Source organism: Anas acuta, chromosome 3 (genome assembly GCF_963932015.1).
Source record: "Anas acuta chromosome 3, bAnaAcu1.1, whole genome shotgun sequence".
In the NCBI taxonomy this organism is placed as follows: domain Eukaryota; kingdom Metazoa; phylum Chordata; class Aves; order Anseriformes; family Anatidae; genus Anas; species Anas acuta.
This window is the reverse complement of record NC_088981.1, coordinates 46,076,151-46,102,948: the sequence shown is the minus strand read 5'-3', so window position 1 is coordinate 46,102,948 and position 26,798 is coordinate 46,076,151. Positions and strand designations below refer to the sequence as shown.

Below are 26,798 nucleotides of genomic sequence, written 5' to 3'. Positions count from 1 at the left end.
TTCCTTTTTAATCTCTTTCAGAGGTGGCAGGAATTGAAGTCAACTTTTAATACATGCTAACAGTGAAATGTACATATATTTTTCTCATATGAATGTGCTTTTCTAATTATTGCCCTTATAAAGTTATGGGAAGGCAAGAAAGAAATTAAAAGCTGATGTGAAAGCATGATACACCACCCTGTTCTGAACAAAACTGAGCACAGAGAAAATCAATGAAACATAAGGTCAAATGATGGCTGTACTTTAGAAGTTGTGCCACAAGTGCTTGTCTCCTCAAACCCACAAATGAATTCTGGGACATCTAAACACACTGCTCGGAGAAAAGGGATGCAGAGATGCACAACAATTTGGGAAAAACAGATGGCTAGGACAAGGACAAGGTCAGGAGAAGATTTGGTACTGTTCATATTTAAACTGAACCAGCTTTCTCATTCCTTTGTGAAGCTGAATCACTTCTTTTCATACATCAGTTCTCCTATGGACTCAGTGGTGGGCAATGAAAAGAGAAGCCCATAGGAATGAATTGCTACTGACAACCATTGTTAATGAACATGGCCCTTTCATGAGAAGAAGAAACCTGCCATCCTTTCCAGCCTCCCAGAGACTTCTGCACCCCCTCAAGGTGCTTTTACAATTCTCCTCAGCTCTCTAAAACTAAAAGGAAACTTTTCCAAGGTTACAATAGTTAGAGTTGAGTTTGATGCATCTTATTACCCTGGGCTAAGGAATATTAAAATATGACAAAAATGAAGCATTTTCTTTCAAAATTGCTTTAAAATATTACATCTCCTAAAAGAGAGTTTGTAGGCTCTCATTTGTTTCACTTATTTGCAAATCTACAGCTTTTCCTTAGGAGGAAAGAGTCATCTTTTCATTAGCCTTTTGAGGATGAAAATGCTGTAACCAGTTCAGCACCAAGTGTTCCACTCCAGTGACAGGGCACTCCTTTGTACACTGGTTGTTTTTCCAACATTATACATGCAATTTTAGCAATAAAAATTAATTCCCATCTGCTAGCTTTCCAGAACTCCATTTCATAACCCATCAACTTATGAAGTAAATTTAAAGCCTATCTCCTGTCAAAAGCAAACAAGTTTTTACCCTTACCCTGAGACTTTGGCATCTTTCCAGCCTAGATCTACATTTAGCAGCAATATTAATTTCTGTTTCCCTCAATTGCAGCTGTGCAGGAATAAAAAAGTCATTTTTCTACCCCGGAAGGATAGAACACACTTTTTAATTTGTTACTAGATTAAGCTAATGACAAAATACTGAAATCATTCCTTGCAACGACCTGGAGTCAAACTGGAGAAGGTAAGTGCACTAAGCCATTGTCCAGAATCTCTTCTTATTTTTAATAAAGCAATAGTTACACCTGTCAGGTGTAACACACAGAGAGCTGTACCTCACAGCACAGGTGTCAGGAGCCAAAACCACATTTCCACATTGCTTAAGGAGGTAAAATGTAAGCCTTTCTGTGTGTAAAGTAAAGAAGGATTTCTACACAGCTGAATAACACTGGAAGGATCATGTTAAATTTTTCCCAGCCCTACCATGTTCCATTATTAACTTATGGAGTAAAAACAAACAAAAATGCACAGAAATACACATTATGCAACAAGGCATCCCAAACAGGATAGCTGTAGGCAAGAGGTAGGATCATTGAGTGCAGCTGGCATTACACATAGAAACTCAAAACCAGTCGTGAAACAATGTATGTATGCAACACCAACTGCACCCTCAGTCTGTCACAAGGTAGGTAGCAAGGGTAATTGAACATCTGCTAGAGTTTGGCCCCATAGTTATTTCTAATTGGGTTCTTTCACTCTCTACACCTGAATTGATAGCAGGTGTTTGGTCTAAGCACTCTTTTAAACATTTTGGATGGTTCTGGCACATCCCTTTATGAGGCACCAGATGTGCAGGTCCTGAAATAGTGTCTGCTGACTTCTACCTGTAGGGAAACTGGAAGTCATATCATTAGAAAATAAATAAATGAAATGAAATAAAAACTTATTTGGAAAAAAAAAAAAAAAGGCATTGAAAAATGGATTAACCAGGGGGAAGGGGAAGATTTCTATTTTAAAATGCGGTTTTGAATTTCTCCAATCTTGTCAGTCCATCTGGACATTGCTAGATGCATAGTTACATCAACACATCATGTTTCATTTCAGTTCCTATTTTTTTTTTTTTGTTCTTGTTTTTTAATGTACCCTATGGTCCCCAAGCACCACAATATGTTCCAAAAATTCCATATTACATTTTTTGTCAAAAGAGCATCAGTGAAGAACAGCACAGGGGTTACTTAGTGCAGTGCTCAGGCCAACAGGAAGACTATGACTGTCTGCTCCTTTCTATTTATATATTTTTTGGCTCCCTTATCAGCATCTTCCCTGGATATTTCACCACAACTCTAATTATAGGACTGAGGATAACAACCATCAGGAAAGCAATACTTTATTTTTATACCTACTGCCAGTAGTTTGCTACTCGCATTGCTCTAGGAAAAGAGAAAAAAAAATTGTTTACAAATGTATCATTATACAGCAGATCTTAAATTGCACAACTATTAGCTGTAAGTATTGACTATTGTCAGAGCTCTGCTGCTGCCCGTGAAAAGGTCAGGCCTTTTCATTTGTGTTCTTTTTATGTGAGGAATACCAAATAATAAAACACACAATTTATTGGGCTGCTGAGATTTATTATTTTTTTTTTCCATGAAGACCTGCAGAACAGTCACTTGGTTTGAATCTTCTTTCCCATTAATACAGGAACAGGGTGATTTGACTTTTTTTTCCATCTTGATTAAAAAAATTAATTTCCCACACTAACACACAAAATGAATAGTCTTTATTTTCCAGGTAAGCAATACACAATTACATCTCCATGAGCTGCTTCTATCCTTAGGATGTCCATGGAGAATGGGGCACTTTTGCTTAGATGGGAAATCTCAGTTCCTTACTGGTCTATCAAGCCAACCAACAACTTTTTCTTCACTAACATATTCAAAGCACTGAGTAGCTCATTTTAAGGAATCGTATCTAAATGTAGATGTCTGAAAATATTTTGACCTTAGGATTCCTTGATTTCAAAGAGTGCCCCAGTTTAATGAACAGCTTAATAAACCACACACTTATTTAAATTCAATTAACCAAGTAACTACATGAAATTTTAATATCAGGTCATATAAGTCATATAAACAGAGCTGCCTAGCTCCATTTGTACACCCTCACAATTTCGAAATCGGTGTTAAGTGTTTTTCTGAAACTTAATTCACTGTTGTTACACCAAGCATTATCATCTTCTAAATACCCAGAGAAGCTGGTAGTGGTTTAGAGAAAACTACACAAGACAAAATACAGGAAGAAAAGACTCTCAGCACATCATTTTTAATTCTTCTACCACTTTGAAGGAAGTAACATGGCAAGATGGAAACATCTACATGGTTTAGTTTAACACGAGTGCTGATTAAGCATTAATAAATAAATAAATAAACAATAATAATAAAACATGTTGGCAAAGCACAGTAAAGGCCTAATCTCAAACCCAGGAATCAACTTGGCAAATATGCTGAACACTTTACATTGTGGTACTGAGTAAAGATGAACTCAGCAACCATCACAGGCCAGACACACAGAGGTCTATTTCAGCCAAAACCAGGACAGAAATGTACCATACTAAGCCAATTCACCAGGCTGCAACATGAAACCTGCAAGATGTGACTCATCTTCCCTTTCACCATCCATACTCCATCATACTGGAGCAGGAGCAATGAGCATGTGGCAGGAGACAACACCTCAACACTACCACTTTCAATGGCTCCAGTCACTTTTACTATGGAGCACCCATAAGCAGTTTTGCTCCCCTATCTGTTAGACTGCTCCTCTACACCACACAAAAGGACACATGACTGCTGATGAAAGAAAGAACAATTTGGTGTGCCCGTGGAAATAAATAACCACACAAAACAGTATGTCACTAGCCCTACTGTTTATTTTAATTTTATTATTATTATATCATCATCTAGAGACTGTTGAGGTAGTTAAGCACCAAAATAAGGCCTGGCCTTAGAGGTTGTGGAGTGTACGTTGTTGCTAACCTTGTTTTCAGGAACGTTGAGGCAACCGTGAGGAATGGCCCAGGATTTAGCTGATCTACATTGGGGATGGAAAGGATGACTTATAGCATCTCTCAACTCCTCCAGCCTTATTTTCTGTGATCCCGTGGAAATAATACATTTATGTGGTAAATGAGACCATTCCTGTTTCTAAGAGTTAATTCTTAAACAGAGTTTTGAATAAGACTCTGTGCTTCAGGGTTTTGCATCAATATTAAGGATGCATATTTTTTTCAAAATGGTGTGGATAGAGTTTTGTCCACTTCTCTCTGAAGCATCTTGTATTGGCTCCCCCTGGGAAGGAAGATCAGAGAGACTGCACATCTGATTTGGTATGACAGCTTCACTGTTGCAAATCTTTACAGAAAAGTGTTGCCATACTTCCTAACACACAAAAGAGTGCTTCACATTTCTACCACTTTGAAAGACTTCATTATCTTGATTCATATTTTGTATGTTAAGCATAGGAGTGGCAATAAAACTACTCTTTTTCCCAAATACAGAGATACATATATACATGCACACACACATAATGCACATACATACACCTATAAACATATGTATATTTACAGATAAAAATCTGTGTGCGTGGCACAAAAGCATGGTTATTTTGTTATCAAATACAAACAAACATTGTTACTGAATTAACTGAATTGAACTTCAAAGGCCTGGGACACAGATTTAATCGTTATTGCTGGGATTTTATGACAACAGCATCAAACACGTCTCCCTTGAAAGATCAAACAATGCTCTGCTCTTCTGTTTTAGTAGGCAAAGTTTCATTCAATGACATTTTCGATCTCCAAGAATGTGAAGAAACTGATATCCCACACATTAAGGTGACTGGAAGGCTTTTCTCTCTTGCTTTTAACAGATGTTGCAAATGTTTACATTTTACCCTAGAATAATTATCAGATTTAATACCTTCAGCCCAATTAATCCTGTTTCTTTACTATTTCCTTCAATGTTAAGCATGTGGAATCAAATAAATTCATAAACTGATGTTTGGCAACCACTGAACACTGATTATCATTTGAAGTTCTGATCAATAGCTTTCACATTTGCTGCACTTCAAACTCAAAACAGTCACATAATGAATTCCACACCAAAAACTGGAGAAGGAAGAAGGCAGCCAAAACTGTTATTGTTTTGTATCAGCTGAAAATATTCTAACTGGTCATAGAGATATAGACAAAGAATTTAGGAAGGCTCAAACACACCCAAGTGTATAGCCATGCAGTCTTGAACCTGCTGTACAAAGCTGGCACCTATAACCACTTTATGCTTCAACATCTTCATTTGCTTCTAAGTTTCTGGGTAGCTTTTGCATCTCATCTTTCTTATGTGTTCTCTCATGTGAATTTAGTATTTTTCAAGTTTTTAATCACAGAATAAAATTCAAACAATATTTTTAATAAACTAGTACATGCACACACACATATATATTCCAAGTACAGCTTTTTCATATACAATTTTCAGAATGACATAAATTACAAACAAAAATATTAGAAATAACCTTGGGACCACGTGAGAAAAAAAAAAAAAAAAAAGAAAAAAAAAAAGAAGCAACACAGAACACAATGGATAAAAAAGACATCTTCAAGTTTGCATACTACACTTACAGCTTTGCATACATCAGAAACCCAAGCATTACACTCAACATGAATCTATTCCTGGGAGAAACGATGACAGATGTTAGTTACATTGTCAAAAAAGGTACTGGAAGGCTCCCAAATACTACACCGATGAGACTGATAAGTATAAAATCAGTGTAGAACAGAGACAGCACATGCAGGCATAGAGTGAAAGCTCAAGTCATGAAGGTAGAAGAGGCTACATTTCAGATACATATAATGAATTTTCCCCATTGCTGAAAGTGTATGTCCCACACTTCAGAAATCTGTGACAGAGAGCAACTATTGCCTCTTGACCATCATGCAATAAAAAATAAATAAAATAAAAAATCGAGGCATCCACAACTAGAGACAACATTAATGTCTACATTATCTTAGACCTTTCCTCCTCTCAGATAAACATTCCTTTTTACTGATTATTCAAAGACTCCCCTAATAATATATACACTTAATTTCTCATAGGAATTTCTAAGGACAAAATTTGACTACTCTGACTTTTCTTCTTTGATTCAGTTATCTTCATTTTGCTGGGATCAGCCTAGAGATTTTACTTTCGGTTGATTGTCAGGAATTTCAGGTATATTAATAACCATTGATTAAGACTAGGAGTTTGTGTAACAGTAGCAAGTACCAGATATACGGTAAAATAACATTTGGAAAATAAAACACACTAATTGTGATTCACTTATTGTCTCAACTGGAGTTTTATAGAGTTCTAGTATGATTATGTGCACAAGACTTTCAAAGAAATCCTTACTTTTGAATTAAAATGTCTAGGAATAGGCTGCCCAGGGAAGCGGTTCAGTCGCTATCCCTGGAGGTCTTTAAAAGATGTTTAGATGTAGAGCTTAGTGATATGGTTTAGTGGAGGACTTGTTAGCATAAGGTCAGAGGTTGGATTGGGTAATCTTGAAGGTCTTTTCCAACCTAGATGACTATGTGATTCTGTGGAATAAAGCAAATGCATTAGAGTTTGTATTTTATTTTTCTTTAGCATTCTGGAAAAAAAAAAAAAATCATATTACAGCATTTATTACATACTTAGAGATATTTTATTGTTGTTGATATAGTTGTTGATCTTACTGTCTCTTTGAGCTCAGCATGGCAGCCCTTAGAACAGAACAGACAAGTGGCTGGGGACTCACACTCTCTTGTAGAAAGCATAGATCCCTCCTGGTGTCAGGAATGGTGAAGGGTTCCCGTTTACTACTAAATTATGGAGCAAGAGGTCATGAGCAATTGTGTACGGATAGCAGCTTCTGTTGTTATTTTGTTTTATTTTATTTTATTTGAATTAATGTTCCCACACCTGCACATAGGACCCTGTCTGCTGACTTTGACAGAAAACTTTTATCCTCACAATACAGAATGCCTCCGAAGTTACACATGTGCACAGATGTTCATACACACTGCATATGTATCACAAGCAAAAAAAACTCAGAACCACAAGAAAGAAACTGTTTTTCTCTTAGGGAATCCTGCATTAATCATTTCTTTTTTTCTTTTCTTGCCAGTAAATGTAATGAAAACGTTGGCTCACTACAGCATAACTCATTAATACTAGAACCTAATGTGTTAAGCACTGTTAGAACATCTAGCCCATTATATAAGAATGAAAGCTAATCTAAACATGGAGTCTGAAACAAAAATCTATGACCTTTTTATTTTTTATTTGGTAGGTTTCTTGCTGACTTCATTTTGCTGCTCTGTTTTCCCTACATTTTGTAGAAGCCAAAAAACAGTAAGAGACCATTACAAAAGGCAGGCCACAATATAGTGATTCCATAGTACCATCTAGAGCTTGTGACTGTTATAACACCTCTAAAAAGAAAGCACTTCCCAGACTCTTGCTAGGGGCCATGGGCTAAAAAAAACACACTCCTGTATTTTTTCCAGGGCCTCAGAGGTGATTGTCCAATATAATGGAAACAGACATCGAACTGAGCATTTTGCATCCTTTATGTAGGCATGCAGTTTATAACGCTGTCTTTTCATGCATACTGTTTTCAGGATGCTTTATTATTATCTTGTGGCTGACCCTTCAGAGGAAAAGCAGATCAAGAGATAAAATGGTATATCTGACTTAATCATTTTGGCATGTTGGGTTCTTTGGTCTGTCAGTGTCTCCTGAAAGCACATTTTTCACCAGTCACTGCAGACAGGCTCACAGCATGTAGCTCCCATCCCAACAGCAGTTTCAACATGACTAACTGTTGACAATATTAGAACTTTTGAGCCCTGCCATCCTTGGGCACAGACTCAAGAGCAGCAAAAATACATGAGTCTTCACTTCAAGAATACTACCCTCCCCTCCCCCCCCCCCCCCCCCCTTCACAAACTAAAGCCTTCCACCTCCCCTTTCAAATCCCATCTCAAAAACACACCATGAAACCCATTTAATTAGAAATGCTCTCACACATTCATTATACTGGCTGGTCTCAACTCAGAAAACATATTCTTCTGGCTCATTTCTATACACAGCACCTCTGTTGAAATACTAGACTCTAAGGAGGACCTGTGTCTTCTCTGTGCTTTCTTATGCTAGAGGCTCAGCACTCTGGCAACTCCTAAGTATAAGTAATAGGCCATTTATAATTCGAGATACACATGAAAGAAGGGTGAAAAGACTGACAAATGCCTCTTTCCTCTCGCTTCCTCTTCTCCCTGCCTCCTTCAAACCAGCAAGTCATCCATTCCTCTTGCCTCTATTCCATTTTATGAATCTCTCTTTTCTACAGAGACGTGCCTACAGCTATCAGTGGTCCACAGTGCAGCAGAATCAATGCAGTTGATATGCGATAGAAAGGGGAAATGTTGGCGATATATGGTTCCAGATTAAATGATGCAATTTCAGGGTCAGCACTAGAGAAGGAACTTACGAAGAGGCTGACAAGTAAAGATGAATGGCAAATGAATGAGGGCAGTTACAGTATTTAATATACATTTGCCTTCTCTGAGATCTGTAGACTCTGCTACCATCTGCTGGTTTATGAATAAGAGCCAGGGAATCTATTTTAGTGGCTCTTTATACATAATCTTTCAGCTGTCTCTCATTATGAGAACAGTCCTCATTTCAGGTCACAGCCTACCTTCAGCCTCCCCAGAGCTGTCAATTAGGCTTGCTTTTGTCTCCTGACGCATTTCCGACAGCAGGCATGAGGAAGAATGACAAACAGACAGTGCAAAATTTATGCTAATTCCAAATAATATATCCCAGAGTAATGTACATTTTCAGTATCCTGCAAAAACAAAACAAAAAAAAAAATGAATCAATGCAAGTAGTTCCAGTTTATTCTAGAGGACAGAGGGTAAGGACAGATTGAAAGGTATTCAATTTTGATTTTGAATGAACATACCCTTCATTATACTTCCCCTATACAATTGATATATAAATGGCATACTCCACTGAAATCAAAGGAACAATACAGATTGCTGTCTTTTGAGAGTGTGAACTAGGGAGGATACATACCAGACCTTAAACATAGCTTAATGCAAAGTTATGGCCATTAAATAGAGTAAGAGAGAAAACAGGAATGTATTTCTAAACACAATACTTTTATTCTACCCATTCTTCCCTTGGATGAATGTAAAAATATGTAGACACTTACAGAACTCATGAAATAAACCGGTTTCTTCAACCATTTAACCCATCAGGACCATTATGAAAGGGTAGGCAGGGGTGGCAATGAACTCTTTATGCAGATGAGTGGCATTATAAATTGGATGCATACAATCAACTAATTCTTTGGAATTTAAGGCCAAAATAGTTCATGGTGGCCACTTACCACAGTCCACAGACTTCTACTTAGTGGCTCCTTTTTCAAGTCATTATTGCTAGCTGAGTTTGGGGATTTGGAGAAGAGAAAAACAAAGAGAAAAACAAGAGCAAAACCACTATCCTCAAGTTAGAGGATTTACTACATGCTCAGGTCATTTATGTTGTTCACTCAGCCTTATTTCTGGCAACAGTAAGGTCCACACTGGTACCAAAACAAAGCTGTAGCACTCCACATGAAGCCCAAGGAGCATCAGCAAGCCAAAGGGAGCTACAACCCTCCAATATCTACTTTGCTTCATAAGAAAAGCCCATACCATCTTTGGATAGTCCAGTTTCCTTTCCTGGGAGCTAACCAAGACTATCCTAATCCAGCTGGAGCATACTGTTCCTCACTGACATCACAGGCCATCCACATTTCATGGTAACGTCAAAAGACTGAGATTTCCTATATTTGGAGACATTGGAGCAAGGATCTCTTAGAGGCAGTTTTGAGAAAAGCCTGTAGTGAGCCTTCTGCGTTTGCCCTATACAAATTGGACTTACTCCCATCACCATTAAGCAATAGCAAGCTTAGGACATCCAGATAAATGTGCATGAGGAAAAGAGATGTGCACATACTGTTTTTGCAGGAGTAAATATCACAGACAGCCTGTGTTCACTGCGTGCCATCTAGTAAAAAGGAAACAGGTTACAGGAGTCAATGAGAAATCATCAACTGCATCTTCTACTCCTACAAAGGTTTCAACAGAATTCCTTTTAAAATGAAACTGGACACAGTTTCAGTAGTACATTTTCTCAAGAGAGACAGAATTAGGGTGGTTGACATATGCTGTGTGCTTTAGAGTTGAGTTGATGCTACTACAGATACAGTGCAGATGAATGAAACCATGATATAGCCTCAAGGGACTTGAAATAGTCTAGAGATGGACTTTTCTTGGTCTAGTTCAGGCAGAGTTTTTTTTTTTTTTTTTTTTTTTTTTTAATGTTGTAGTGATAGAAAACTCTGTACTTCTATAACAACTCTATGATGAGCACACACACAGACAAAAAAGAAATATTTAAAACCATGCCTCCTAGTAAATTTAAATCTTTAACACTCCGTAGTAACGTGTTATCTTAACAATTCCTTTTGGGAGTGAAAGAGAGAAAATATCTCATGAGGACAAGCCAACATGAATTATAGACCATGCACTGCTTGTCATTAGCAAGGGTAGAAGAATGTGGGAAAATATATGATTTGACAACAACAACAAAAATACCAAACACAACATTGTAAAATGAATTATTGATACAATAAACAGTCAACCTGCTTCATACATTCAAGAAGCCAAACTCCAGTCACACAGTCACCCCACCCCTATTAAGTTAATTCAGTCATCTATAGGATTTTCTATCTATATGAAAGAAATTACGGAAAAATATTTTCAAAATATTTGGCTATACTTATTAGAAATCAGAAAAAGCACAAAGAAGCTTTGCAATGATGGTTCCCTTTTTCACCACACTGTTGAGAAGTGCATTTGGCTCTTATTTTTGAGACCCCACAAAGAGTCCGCAACACTTGTAAAGAGCAATTTTTCAGTTTCCAGAGAGCTACAAAGTGCTGGAAGGGGGCTAAGAAACAGCAACAAATGTAAGCATTAATGTAAGCATCAGACAGATGCAGAGGGACTTTTTCACACAATCAGCCTCACAGCCCAAGGGCACGATGATGTTCTTCATTTCTTACAGGTCCCAGGTCGAAGACCAGCCCCTTTTCTATTGAACCAGCATTTTTCGAGGGGGAAGGGAGGAGGGGGGGCAATTTCCAATTGCTGTTAGTCTTGAAGACTTTCATCTAGTTGCAACAATACAGTTGAAGAGCAGATGTCTTTTTGCAGGTTTTGGAGAGATGCTACCTACAATACGTGCTTGTAGATATACACACCATATAACAGGATAGGCTGCAGCGACTTGTCTTAGTCTTAATAGTTTATCTATTAAGCTACATTAGCACATCCTAAAACAATATGGAAATAATTTTCTCTCTTTTCCTATTTTTTAAAGCATTTATCAGTTTCAATTGGAAATAAGACAACATAGGGAAATAAAATCCAGATCCTAAGATGTTTTACCAGAGAAATCAGAACAAAAATATTGCATCGTGTCATACAGAGATTAATTTTCCCACCTGTTGATACCAGAGTCCCTGCAAGATAGCAATACATTTAATCAGAGAACCATTAAAATGAGCTAAAACATATACACATTTATAGCAGGAATAGTAATAAATTTTCCTAATTTTTAAACAAAATAAAATTCAGGAGCCAGATCTTTCAGATTTGCCCACAGAAATTCTGTGATTAAGAACAAACGTTAGAGCACAGAAAGTGTTTACTTTTTTTCATGAATCTGTTACCTAGCCAGTCTGTCATTTTGCATAGGCAGACCACCACAGTAAAAAATTAGAGTTCTGAATCACAGTTTATATATAGTTTAATTATTTATGTATTCATCTTCCCAAAGGAATAAACTAAAATAAATCATAAGAATATTGTCATGGGAATACACAGATGTACCTCTTATAACAAATAATAAGGCATCTAAATAGGAATCTCAAAGGAAAGGGAGAGTTATTTTGTGTCCCTTAAAATTTCACTGGACTATGAGGTCTTGCTTTTGTATGGGTTTTTCTGATATAATTACTATTTTTTAATAAGAAAACAGGATGACACACTTCAAGCGTGTATAAGAATTCAACCTGAGAAGGTAATAACAGTGCTCTCTCACCCTCTCATTCTTTGTCTCATTTTGTGCCTGCAGTAAATTAACTAAATATTCTTTGAATCACCTGGTATATTTAAGAATCATGGAAACATTTCTTTTGTTGTTAGTTCCATGAGACAATTTCCATTTTCTGTAGATTTTGTCTTCAGAGCTCATATTTTTCCCCATCAGGGAGGCACTGAGTGACTCCTCATCTACCAGAAGAGCCACATGGTTAATCTACCTGCCAGAAACTGGGACGCTGTTCTCTGCAAGAGGCAGATGATTTTGTATGTAAATCTGATACATCCCAGGCACATTCCACAATAACTGACTTACTCGTGTTTCAGTTTATGAAGAATTATAGTGCTTCCCAATTCTGAATAAGAAGCCACATTTTGACTTTTTTTTTTTTTAAAATGAGAAAACATTATTTTCGAACTCTGATGATAATCTCAGTTAATATCTTCTGAAACAATTCTTCTAGTCATAGAACCACAATTTACCAAGAGGAAAAACAAAAAACCTTCATGCTTACAGTTCAAGGAAAAGAGGGATAAAAAGGCAAAGTAAACACTGAGATCTTTAAGAGTATCACAGAATCGTAGAATATCTCAAGTTGGAAGGCACCCATAAGGATCATCAAGTCCAACTCTTGGCACCACACAGGTCTACCCCCAAAATTTCAGACCATACGACTAAGAGCACAGCCCAAATGCTTCTTAAACCCCAACAGGCTTGGTGCCATGACTACATCCCTGTGGAGCCTGTTCCAGTGTGCAACAACCCTCTCAGTCTCAGTCCCTTTTCCTGATACCTCCTCTATCACAGCTCGACACATCTTTACCTCGGGTCCTAGTAAATATGGGCAACAGTGTTGCCTTCATAATAAAACCAATAGTCAAACCTGGACATGACTAAGTCAACAGAAATATTTTCCCTGGCTTAATGAGGGCTAGGATTTCATCCTAGGTCCTTAAAGTAAGTAAAAGGAAAGAGCAAAGCTTAACTTTATAGCAAGAAAAGAGAGCAAAGAAAGTTGAAAATAGATCTTTGGATTCTTTTATTTTATTTTATTTTATTTTTTAAGAGTTAAAAGGTCATTTGTCTTTACAAAAGCTAATGAAACAAATGTCGTTAGATGTTGGAGATATGAAAGGTCAAATAAATATCCTGAACGTAGAGCTAAAATGTTACTGTAGGAATAAAAGAAGGGGAAAGGCACATTTCTTCCCTTGAGGATAAAATGATTAAAGAATAAAAATAAATTTGGAAAAAAAAAAATTAATCTCAAGCAAAAAGAAGAAGTCCACATGCCAAAGATATGAAACAACAAGCCTGCATTCAAAACGAAATAATTTCCATGTATTAAATATCTAAGGAGCAAGCAGTTACCAGAATCTGTAGTGATCACACAATGTAGAATATTATTGAATTTGCTTTATTAAAACTTGAAATTTTATAGGAATCATGTCCATCAGGAAAAAGGAATATTCCAAGATAGAAAGATATCTATTATATTCAGTCTGAGAAATCACATTTGTTCAACAAGTGAAAGGAAAAAGACAAATTATAAAAATTCATTAAAAAAAAGGCAGCAGCAGCAAAATAAATGTTAACTTACCATTGAATCAGTTTAGCAAAGAGAACTTTAAACTCTCTATATGGATTCTTGATCTCAAGGTAACTCTTTCCAACAATCATCCTTGAAAATAAGGTATTTGCCTTTGGGGAATTTTCTTTAAAAAACTTTTTTTATTTTATTTTTATTTTTTGAACTGTAAGGGGAACACCAGCCCAATCCAAAAAGCCAAACCAAAACAAGACAGTCACCAACCTTAACATTAACTTCCAAAAAGATCAGAACTGTCATCAAAAAAGACATATTCATTTATATTTAAGTGTTGCAGGTTTGGGGTATTATATATACCAAAATTATTGGGGAAAAAATATTTATTCTTCTGCATTTATTAATTTTCATCATTAAAATTTGTATTCAATTTTAGATCATTCACGATAAAATAAGTACATTGTGCTATTTTTCTCATGACTCGAGTAACTGTCAGTGCTCACATTCTTTCCCCTTCTTGATTCTGACAAGGACTCTGAACAATAAGTTGATTATCATAGTGCCAAACATGCTATTTTTAGAGAAGCATATGTTCCGGTGAACTCACAGCACATTTTGTATTTTTTCTAATTTGATTATGGGAATTCAGCTATGATGTGATCCAAGTCCTGAATGCACCTTCTCCTAATTTAATGCCATGTTTTAAAAGCACGACCCTTCTCTTCTGGCTAAAAAATGGCAACTGTTCTCCAAGATAAATATGAATTAACTGAAAAATGGCATGTTTCTACATTAAATCACAGAGCATGTGCACCTGTTTCCAGATGCTAAGCATTCCACACTACTAAATAGTAACAGTGCTGTTGTAAACTATGCACGTAATGAAGCAAAATGCAACTGTATGAAGTTCTTAAGTCTTGAGATGTCAATGAATTCCAGGTAGAAGACTTGAGATTTGTCAGCTCTACTGTATGTATTAGGTGATGAAACACAGTATAAGAATTTACCCAACACCCGTTGCCTCATGATTAGGACAGTCATGGTTTCTACAAGCCACAGTCTTAAGTATCCTGATTGTCCTGTTTCTCTACTTGTAAGGGATAGGGCTGGACAGAGATTAATGTGTCACAGTCTGCCAAAAGTGAACAGAATTACATCCAGACAGCAGGAAAGATGGGAAGGGAGCCTCACATTAAACATACCTTGAGGTGTGTGGGCAGAGAAGCAAGTAACTGTGGGGTAAGTTACAATGGGAATTTACACTCTGTCCACAGTTCAGTAAACACTCAGCCACAGGTATGTGAAGGTAGATTAGCCAGCCTCTTCCACTGATGTGATCCATCTACTACTACTTTGAATTATTTATTTTCATTTCAGGACATGTGCATACAAGTAGTTCGTATAGAATTACTAACAGGTTTTGATTATTCAGGAATAACTGATTGTTATTCCATATTCCTCTGTATCTCTTTCTTACTGAAGACAGAGGAGGGGAGCCGTGCAGAAATAAGTTCTCTTTCATCAGATCCCAGCTTATATGAAAAGCATCTGGGAGGCAGTCAAAACCTTTCGCGTGTCCATGTCCATAGTTACTCACACAGCCCTCCAGTTATCTTCATTAACTGAAGTTCAACTTTGAGTTTCCTTCATGGGAAAGACCTGGGATGGAGTTTCTTTTCCATTAGGACTGTAGGAAGGACTTGGTTTTCCCGTCTTTGAGCCCTCACCCTGCCTTATGCTGCAGCTTTTCTCATTCCCTTTAGTTTTTCCAGCTGCAACCTAGCTCAAACTGTTACTACTCCACTGAAGACACTGCTTAGGAGCTATGTCTCAGACCACCCTGGACCACAATCAAATCCAAGAGAACACATAAATCACTCTCCTGTTTAAACTTTTCCAGGCACAATCTTTTCTCAGAAGCTATTTTGGACTAAGTTGGCAGCCTTACAATCAATTATTTTTCTACTTGTCCACAGATGTAACTACACCATCTAAAAGATAAGAAAATAGGGGAACCCTATTTACACCTCTTAATTTGCAGATAAAAATATTTCTGCATCATATCTCATGTTCTCCTAAATGGTGAAAAGCCATTCTTATGACTTCTAGCATGTCTTGTAGTCGGATTGCCCAAGGTCTACAATGCCAATCTACATTAGGTGCTCGATGTTATATACATTTAAATCAGATAAGATGCATAATTCTCTTGCCACATACTTTTGGTATTACGTTTGCTCTATCTGACAAGGCTAACCTGGCACAGCTGGAAAACTGTCTTACAGTCAACAGGAGCAATACAGCCGATTAAAATGTCCTTTAAGTTCAGTGTAACCAAGAAAGTTTCCTTGCTTGGTCCTTTCCCAGACTGTTCTGTCTTGGAAAATGTCTGCAAAAATAGCAGTTTCAACAAAGAAAACTGTTTAAAAAACAAACCTACAACTATAAGTATGTTTTTTGTTCGTATCAATTAATTGTTGATAGAAGATGCTGATGCCGCATCCCTAGAGGTGTTCAGGGACAGGTTGGATGGGACTTGGAGCAACCTGGTCTAGTGGAAGGTGCCTTTGCCCATGGCAGGGGAGTTGGAAATGAATGCTCTTTAACTAACGTCCCATCCAACCCAGACCATTCTATGATTTGCTAATTCCATTAATTCATTTTCACCTGGAGTAGAAACCTGAAAGAGCAATGGGAGCCCCAAAAAAAGTTCTCTCTGATTCCAAACAAACCTATGCATGTCCAACCTCCTCAGCTGCCTAAACAACTTCTCTGTTAAAACTAGTATTTTATCCTCTTCTGTAATTCAAACATCTATAGTTTTTTGTTTGTTTGTTTGTTTGTTTGTTTTCCACTGGGAAACAGTTGTTACCTCTAACATGTTTCTTTCTTAATCACCCATTAATGTGCTCATCCTGCTTCTTTGGGCTTAGCTAATCCAGTCCTTGTCCTGCTTACTTGTTGGCTTATCACTGAGAGAATGATAATTTTCCTAAATCATTCAATCAGCCATGTCATTTACTCTCTTTTCATCCCATTGTGGGGTCTGACTTCCCCATAGGATAAAAGACAAAACTACTTACCTTTATTGCATAGTCCTACAGAGGGCTCACACCTCATCTTTCATCTCTAATTAGCTCCAAGAGGCTGAGTGACCTTTTCATCCATACCTGCACCTCTTTCCAGCTTTTCCCAATTCATCAACTAGATGATCTTCATAAATCATGAGTCACGTTCACTATCTTTCTTGATACTCCACCACCAAACACCCCTCTGTTGCAATACGTACTAAAAGCTTGACAATAATTACACTGTTAAAATACCAGAAGTCCCACTTACCACTTTGAAAGTTTTCTCACTGTATCTTTGTTGCCCCTTTTTCTTCTGCATTCATAACTTGTTTTGTACTTATATTGTAATGCTTTTCTAACACTTTTATGCTCACTTTTGGTAGAGCACTAAGCACAGTGAGAATTTGGTCCACAGCTTGCCTCTAATTACTACAGTAATGCTACTCCCAATAATAAATTGAACTAAACTATGAATTATAAATAATTGCTGTTTTCACATGTCAATTTGCATGCTGTGATACATTCTGAAGGAGCCACTGTACATATCTGCATTTCCTGTCAGGAATCCTGTTTGATATGTACTTTATGTACACAGCTAAAACTACAGATAGGACCTTAAATTCTTTCCCAAAGGAAAACACAATCATTTTCTTCATTGCTGTGGCTCCTTCTGATCAGAATACCCTTTAATTAAAGTTCACTAAATGGACAAGGAAGAAACCTTTTTTTTTTTTTTCCAGTTATTGAAGATTATGTGCTGTGTACTTCACAAATGTTGTTGGGAAAATAAAACCTGAAGTAGATCAATGGTCTCAAAATTAAGTTGTTCTTGACTACTGCTTATTTATATTAAAAAATACCCTAATAAAATAAATTCTTACTTATTTATTTCTTAGATTCAAACTCTCTTAAAAGTCTTTGAAGTACATCCTTTTAACATTTTTTTCTATAATTTTTCCAGCATGCTGACTTGGTAGGTCTTAGCAGCCTTGTACTGCTTAGCAAGTGTTTCAAACTCTGCTAGTGATCTACCTGTATAATGATGCTATATGCATTATGTTTTCGTGTGTGTGTGTCTTTGTTTGCTTGTTTGTTTCATTTTTGTCATTTGAGAAACAAGCATTCTAGAGAATGGTAAAATAGCAAAGCTAAGTCTTCAAGAAAAAAAATAATAAATTAGATTAAGGTTTTTCAGGTTACAGGACAAGACAGAGTCAGATTTCCACATGTAGTTCTCAAAGTATTCCCAGTATACCATTTCATTCCTTAACAGAATTGGAGTACAGGAAACTGGAGGTCTGTTTTCTGAGCCAGTGTCTGCAATATTTTTTCAGAAAAAATTTGAGTTTATTCCTAGAGATGTTTTAGACAACAGCAACAACATATACACACAAAAACAAAACAAAACAAACAAACAAAAAAAACACAAAACACACCACACAAACAAACAAAAAATCCCACACCACACACCACACCAACTAAACTAAATTCCAGCTCTCACTTGCCTTGGGGAGCATATAAAAGTATTTGTTCAGATATTGAGTTTGGGAAATGTTGAAGACACTTTATGCATTCTAGAAAAGATTACACTGAACTGCTTAGGATTTTCACATGAAGAGATTTCCCCCATAATGATTTAGGTAGTAGTGAACAAATATTCTAACAACATTATAGACAATACCATCCTTCCACCACCCCCCCACCAAAAAAAAAAAAAATCAAAATCAAAAAAGACAATAAAAAAATAACAGTGTTTAGCAAAAGTGATTTGGGCTTGTGATTTTTTTTTTTTTAGTATATATATATATATTTCTCTTACAAAGAAACTAATAATCCAAAATTTACAAAACAAAGGAGGAAAGAAAGAAGAATTATGAAAATGAGCAAAACAATGAGTAATGCTTTTGATTTTCAAATTCTTCTACATGAAAGCCTTCTATCTAGCTACCTGGCAAAGCAGTTAAAAAAAATCAGAAAGATCAATAGAAGTCTAGAAATAACCAGTAAAATGATTCGTGAGTATGGAACTGGAAGTTAAGAGTTTACAACCTTTACAATCACTGAACCTGTATAAATCCTGTTATTTTTAGGAACAAAGTTTGAGTCATTCTGTTCTAAAACTGCATTATCTAAAGTAATGGCTAAAACCAGCTTCAAGCAGAATATTGCACCACAAAAGATAAAGTAAGGTTTAAAAAGAAGCGAAGCAGAAGCAAAATACTATCAGCACAATGTAGTATCCCAAAGGAAATATTTGTCCACATATCAAAAACACAGTTTATTTGCTGGTTTAAAGCAATATAGCTCTCCCAACTTACACCTACTTAATACTGAAGTATCTTCATACTGAAATGAAATGTCTCTTGTCATGAATTCAAAAAATATGTCAACAGTATCCATAAATTTAAAACCTGGTAAGGACCCGACAACTGTAATTATCATCAGATATCACTGCTACCTATTGTCTATAAAATAGTAACTAGTATTCTACATACAAAGGTAAATACAAGAATAATTAATATTTTAAACCCAGGTGAAGTTTGCTTTGTGATATGAGATAGCTGATAAGAATCACTATATGTATTGATTTTGATTGTACTGACAACAAGAGTAAAGCTCTTGTTTTTACTCTTCTACTGACAGCATAGAGTAAAATTTTCCATTGTGAAAAGCTCCACCAAAATTCTCAGAATCTGTTATGAAATAACACAGAAGTCTGGTTCTCTGTACTGGGGTAAAACTTTTGTTCACATAGATGATGCCTGACCCACATATTTAACAGTTATAACCAACACGTATGCCTATCTATTAGTACAATCTCTGGTCTATGTCTTCGGTGTCTCAGAATAGGCTTAAATAGAAACAAAATAAAACCAATATGAAACTGGAGGTCAAAAAGCGAAGATCCATCAGACACCTCTTCAATGTGAAATTTACTAGAACACAGAGGAAAGACATTTGACTAAATTTACATCTGGAAGGTGGAGATTCTGACACTTAGGAAAGGAGTGCCTGGATGACCACACAGGGTACCTGGAGATCTTCTTTAACAGGAGACTTATTTGTTAATCACTATGATGTTATCTATGAAGGGGAATAAATAAATAAATAAATCACCTAAAAATTGTCTTGTCTGGAAAATGGAAAAAACAATGTCCAAGTTCGAGGGGAAAAACAACAATACAAAACAAACAAAAATGCCTCAGAGCAAATACCTCTGGAATTCTGTCCAGAGTAGAACCATCTCAAGAAGAGTTAATTTTCCAGTGTTTCAAATGCCAATCTGTGATAACCATCAGCAGATGGTGAATACTGGATCTGGTGGCCCCAGCAGAGGAAGTGTTTTGAGGAGGAAATCTTTGAGAACCAGCACTCCAGCGCATCCCTAAATTTCAATTTAACAACCCAATTAATAAAAAACAAACAACAGCAACAAAAAAAAAATCTCAGAGATTTTAAAACTCACAAACAGCTTAATGATACATGATAATTTCTGATAGAAGAAAGCAAAGTTTGTGCTTCATTAATTTAAACTTTCACCCATGTCATCTTGTAGAAAAAACTATAGATATTTATGAAAGAACTTTAGAAATGTGACTTGTTTCCCCTCCTCAAACACTTGCAGAGACATCCACCCCCAATACCTGCAAATCTCTCACTCTTGGCTCTTCATGCTGCATGGCTTTTTGGCAATATTTTGAGTAAACACAACACTGAGAACAGGAATACCTAGTCAACACAACAAAAATAGGCTTTCTGTTTCAGCAGCACTGGTGTAACAGTTCTGTAACAGAAGTGCCACTGACTGCTGGGAGGACTGTGGTCACCTCAGAGTTCACACCGGTTTAGCCTGATTTAGATAAGACAACACTGGCACAGAACACGATTGACTTTGGAAATCAGTCTCCCCTCTCTGTAGAAGCCCAATGCCAGTTGCCAGCAAGGAGCCCAGGAAGGCAGACTGTCTTGTGCCTTCATTTTAGCAACCATGGACAAAGCACCAAAGAAAGTCATGACGCCTCTTGGCATTGGCTCTGGAGAGAGCCCAGAAACACATCGTCGGGGATGCAAGTGGGAGAGGTCAAGTCACCTGTGGGCTCCATCAATGTGCAATATCCTAAGATATTCTGGGATAAGAAAACCTGCCACCAGCTTCTGTGGGCATTGAGGGAGACACAGAAAATTCAACAGAAAGTCACTGAAGAGGTTACATTTCTGGTAAGACTAACATGAGCCTCTCAATCTTCTACTGCTCAGGGCTGGTCTTTTTTTTTTTTTTTTTTTTTTTTCTGAGAGACCAGACCAGAAACCTCAGGGCCTGCAAAATGTCCTGATTCACACCTGCTAACCCCATACCTATGCCCTGATCAGCCTTTACTGTGAAAGTCTGCATAGGATGGAGGCAGAGGAGAAAAGTTACTTCTATCACCTACCCCAAATTAAAGACGGAATACAGATTACATTCATTAAATCTTTCCAGTTTGTCAAAAGCAAGGACATCCAGGCTATTAACCAAAAGTTGTAATTGCACTTGCAGCCAGGTGCTGACACCGCATGCCATGGTTGTCTCCAATATTTATGAGTACTTACAAGGTCTTTCAGAGAACACCACAACAATTTTCACAATACCAGCAATTACTGTAAATGTAGAAGATTACGCAGGTTGAAATGTTCACAGAGCATGCCAGCTCAGATGACTTTATGGTTCCTTCTGACATAGGAATCTATCAATCTACAATTTGGTCAGTAAAGGAACTTTGGATATTGATTAAAAAAAAATAAAATAAAAAAGAAAAAAAAAAAAAAGATGAGAAAAAAAAAAAGATAATCTAGAAGCCAGTATAACAGCACTACTTTTCCTTAGAAGAAATATCTTAGATTCAATAAACGGTCTTCTAACAGTTAGATAAGAGTCTTGTCCTTGCCAGGGAAGTTTGGGATTTCTTACAAGTTACATGCATACATAGGTATACATCTATATGACTAAAGAATTTAGCAGTTTAAAATCCATTCTGACAAGTTATTCACAGGTAGATTGTTCCAGGGGCTCTACTCCTTTTTCTTAATATCCCCAGTGTTTATCATAATAGTGAGAAAACAATTGCTTTTGTATAGCAATATTATGTGTGCTATTTCAATTACTCTCTTGTATGTCTACATGGAATCAAGTACTGGGCCTGTGCAGGAAGGGAGAGAAAAAGAAATAGTCACACACTTAAGAAAATGTGCTTCTGCAGGGTGGTGCCACAGTTGGTAAAAGCATGTTCTTCTTTATTATTATTATTTTTTTTATTTATTTGTAAATATTTATGAAGAACACTGGGTTGGTATGGAGAAACACCTGTCTATCTCTCCAATGTCTGAGACCTTCTTGCAGGATAATTCAGACAAGGGAGGCCAATTTCAATGAAAAGCAAATCTTGACCAAAAAAAAGAAAAAAATGATTAAATTACTACAACAAAGTGGTGAAGAAATTAGAAAGTAAACAAGTACAGTTTGAAATGATACCCAAAACTATGTTGCTTCAAAATCATATGATCAATAACACACTGAATGGCTTTACTCTTAAGCAAACACAACCATTCCCTCCCGCCCACCCAGTCACACTGAGCTCTAGTTCTGTAATACATTTAATTTTAAACTTTTTAAATAAATGCAGTTTTCCTGTCAAAATTGTAAAATGTTACCATCACATAATGTAATTAACACATCTTTAATGGGTGAAATCCACACCATCTTTAAAAAAAAATCCACCACCACATATAATTGCCAAAAGGTGGCTCAAGACATGCTCCAAGCATATTCTCTACAAGAATAAAGCATGCTAAAATGCTTTCAGTTTGTAGAGTAGATGTCAATCATGCTTGACTTACTTGATGCTCTTTGAAGAACTGTAGTACAAGGGTGGAAGAGTCAATTGAAAGTTTTTCTGTTTGGTAACAAGCATTGCTATAGCTGTGATTTTTTGTCTGCTTTTCCACTCAAGGCCTAGCCCTGCAGCCATGTCTTGGGTATAACTCCCGCTGACATCTGACATTGATTATGAAAAAATTAAAAAGTTTATACAAAATCTTGATCCTTACTGGCAGCTAATACCTCTACCTGAAAGCTTTTCTCAAGCTATACAAAAAAAGCAATTCAAAGTCCCTATTTCCAAGATATTTTTACTCTTAAATTCATGTGAACTTGGCACAATTGGTATGGGAATTGCAGTTAAAAGCATATATGTACATTTTAATGAAACTCCAGCATTATTAACAGATTTTTACTATTTGCATAGCCTACATCAAAGTTATAAAATATAAATAAATATGTATATATTAAAATACTTTTATGTGGATGTAAGAATTATTCCCACATGAAACCAAGAACTAATGCTGTTTGTGGGCTTCAGATAATCTGGAATGACCCTCAAAGTACCACCTCAGTGAAATAGGAACATACAATTCTGATCTACCTGGGGCAGTTGGTATCTCTTCTTATCAATACATTGTTTCTTTTAACAGCCAGATTTAGTTGCTTTAGAGAAACTCCAAAAAAAAAAATATATATATATATAGTAGGCTAAAATAATGTTCTCCCTTTAACTTATCCCTGATGCTTCAGAAAGATATACATTAAAATTGGTAATGGTTGACTTGAAAATCACTATAAAGATCCTTTCTTGTGGACAAAATGATTTGCAAGAAGTTGGCTGGATTATGCATACTTCAGTTTCAGCATCTTTTATGGTATAAGATTTGCAGCTTGGCTAAGTAAATCAGAAAAAAATCTTGCTTCCTCTGTTTAATGTATACAATTCCAACAATTAAAAAACTAATGATAATACTTTCATTCATTCTCTTTAACTAGGTCCCAAACCACTCACATTCACATTTCTTCCTCTCCAGTTTTTCTTATCCAACTCGGCATCTCTAAGCCCCTGAGTGTGTTGAGATATATATCATACAATGCACAAGTCAAGGCAATGAAACTCTGAAGCAAATCTCTTCACTCAAAAAAAAAAAAAAAAAAAAAAAAAACAGGAGAAAATTCAATCCTTTCTTGCCAGGGCTAGACAGAGTTTAATTACCCCACAACAGTAACTTCAGTGGTCATAGACTTGGCTCATAAAATAATGACTACAAAACATACGTACCCAAAAATCCTCAGAGGAAACCAAAAATCATCAGTAACTGATGCATAGCTGAAAAAAGAGCTGAATTTGTCCCCACAGGCACTATTTGTGCATTCACGCACTTAATATTTCACATCAAATCTGACTGTTTGAGTAAATAAAGTGACATTTTGATTATGGGACATATTAGAGACTGACAGTAGTTTTATTGATCTACCAAAACATTTGAAGGATTGATTATTACAGTTCCAAAGTCATCCATTACCACAAAGGTGCAGGCTACAGTCCACAGCAAGTAGGCAAGCACAAAGCTTGAATAATAATCTTGGTTAGAAATATAGTTCTAAGACTGATAAGTGAAGATGACTATCATTTAAGGAAACATTCCACAATGTTTGCTTAGTGCAGTGATACAGATTTTTTTTTTTTTTTTTTTTTTTTTTTTTTTTAAATAGGGCCCAATGAACCCCAGAAAAGTCTTCCTTGATAATATCCCTCTGGTAATCTCAAAGGAAAAACTATGTGATTACAATAAAAATCCATCTGAATTCAGTAATATATGTCCAATAGTGAAACTAAACCAATCCCATTACAATCAGGTGCATAAAAATTATTATGAGATTTGATAAGTCACTTTATGTTGGTTTCACCAATAATCCTTTCTCTCACTCCTGAGCACAGCACTTCCTTGCCCTTTAGCCACTAGGCCAACAAATGAGCCTTCCAGATTTCACATTAAAATGACAGCCATTTGCTTTCCAAATTCTGCTCCTACCATGCTTCATAATTTAAAGCCTCCTCAGGTTCTCTAAAGTCCAAGAAGAGTGGGAGGCAGAAACAAGAGACACATCTTCAGCAGCGTGATTTTATCACCTTTGATGCCTTCAAATTGTAGTCTAACCATTACCAGGCCTCTTAGCATAATTACCTGCAGAGTTGAGGGTAGGGAGAGAGTACAGAATGGAATGTAACAAAGAGTAAAATGCTTTGAGAGGTGTTATGGCCTTTGTGTAGCAGAAAGATGATTTTTTATAAGAACTGAAAGAGGAGGTTAAACATGAAGAAAGGCTCAAGACAGGGACCTCTTACGAGATGTATTAAGTAGCATCTCAGGATAGAAAAGGAATATGAAGCACAACTAGCATGAAACAGACAGAAATACAGTGCTCATGTGTATGTACAGTGTTCCTACAAATATCTGCACAAAAGAAGGGAAATTGTTGTTTTCCTGCAATTTTTGGTTCACACGTTTTTACACAGCCTCCTGAAGACAATGGTGAAGGAGCTCCCTCTTGTAAAATAAATAAATAAATAATCAAGCTTACACTAACCTGTTGGAAAAGCTTAACTGTAGTGAGGGCCATGATGTACAACAGGAAAACTAATGGAGTAATTGGAGAGTGTAAAAGAGAGAAACTAATGCCATTTCCTACTGTGAGCTTCACTGTTTCCACAGAACAGGGAAGAGGAAAGGTCCCAGCAAGGTGGGTCTCCAAGCTGCAGTTCCTCCCAGGACTTCCTATTTCTATCATAAAGGGTTGCTTTCTATCATCCCTTTCAGAGGGCCAAAAATAAACCTTAAAGATGACCTAGATCCAGGTTATGAAAAGGGGCATATTTTGTCATCTTTTTCCTTGCATTTATGGCAACACATGAAGCATTTCACACAGACTTCATTCCAAAGTTTAAGCCCAAACCTTTTTGTCAAGGGTTTGTGATCTTTTGAGTGGTTTTAGTTTTAAAGCAAAAGAAAACGGAAAAATTCTGAATATTTCACTTCTGAAAAAGAAAAGAAAAAAAAATGGGGGAAGATTTTCTGTCAACAATCAAAAATAAAATTTGATAGGCAGTCAAGAAACACTCCATTGCATTCCAAGGAGGAATAATGTCTTCAAATGTGAAGATAAGATTATCAGTAAGTTACCACAAACAGACTTGTTCTCCATAAGTACCTAGAGCAGGGAAAACAAGCTTATTAGTGATGTTGCAATCACTCTGTGGTTCCTTATGATCCAGGAGTATGCAAGCTAGAAATATACCCTAAATGTCCCACCATATTTATTTCTAGGGAGAGGATCTGTTGCTGTAAGCAGTCATAGTCACTGGGGCTCTCTGGGAACAAAATTTACTCATCAATCCAGGACTAATTCAGTTAACAAACAATTTACTCCAACAGACTACATGAACATATACATATAACTTAGAAAAGAAGGAAAATGCACTAGCTTTATTCAGTGTCGGTGGAAATAAAAGACCATAAGAAGGACGGAACAAATGGTGTTCCTAGCACAAAGAGCTGTAAAAAGAGGTGAAGAGCCAGCCAGGCTAGAGTTTCTTAATGAGTTGATTTATTCTTCTCCAGCTTCCTACAGTTAACTACCTAGATCTTGTTATTTCTAACTGATCTACTTCAAAAAGTGCAAGACAAGAATACAATTCTAGATGCCAAACCACTTCCTCAGCTGAGGCATCAAATTGCCAAAAACAATCAAGAGTTTGGCTGCTTTTAGTCCTTTATTCAGCACATGATGTTTGAAGATAAAAATTTATACTTTAATGAAAAGTTTTAAACATGCACCCAAAATTCATCATCAATATTTGAGCTACATAGTGCCAGATGCTTCCAACACTTAGCAAAGGTAAAGAAGGAAGCAGAATGGTACATAAAACAACTGAATGGAACATGTAAATTAGCTTCAGTGTACAAAATGCATTAGCGTACAGAGTGCATGTTTTTCGCCAGCAGTTCATTGAGCTAATTTACTCAT

General features: G+C 36.5%; 1 long non-coding RNA gene across 3 annotated transcripts in view; it reads right to left on the bottom strand.

The window, feature by feature from the left end:
• LOC137854012 (uncharacterized) overlaps window positions 1-26,798 on the bottom strand; it is a 56,265-nt gene that overhangs the window by 17,535 nt on the left and 11,932 nt on the right. For all 3 annotated transcript variants that reach the window (XR_011094876.1, XR_011094875.1, XR_011094877.1), the window contains exons 3-4: window positions 8,841-8,990; window positions 4,100-6,696 (exon numbers count right to left, since the gene is read on the bottom strand). This is a non-coding gene — a long non-coding RNA (uncharacterized lncRNA). The remainder of the gene's footprint in view (window positions 1-4,099; window positions 6,697-8,840; window positions 8,991-26,798) is intronic.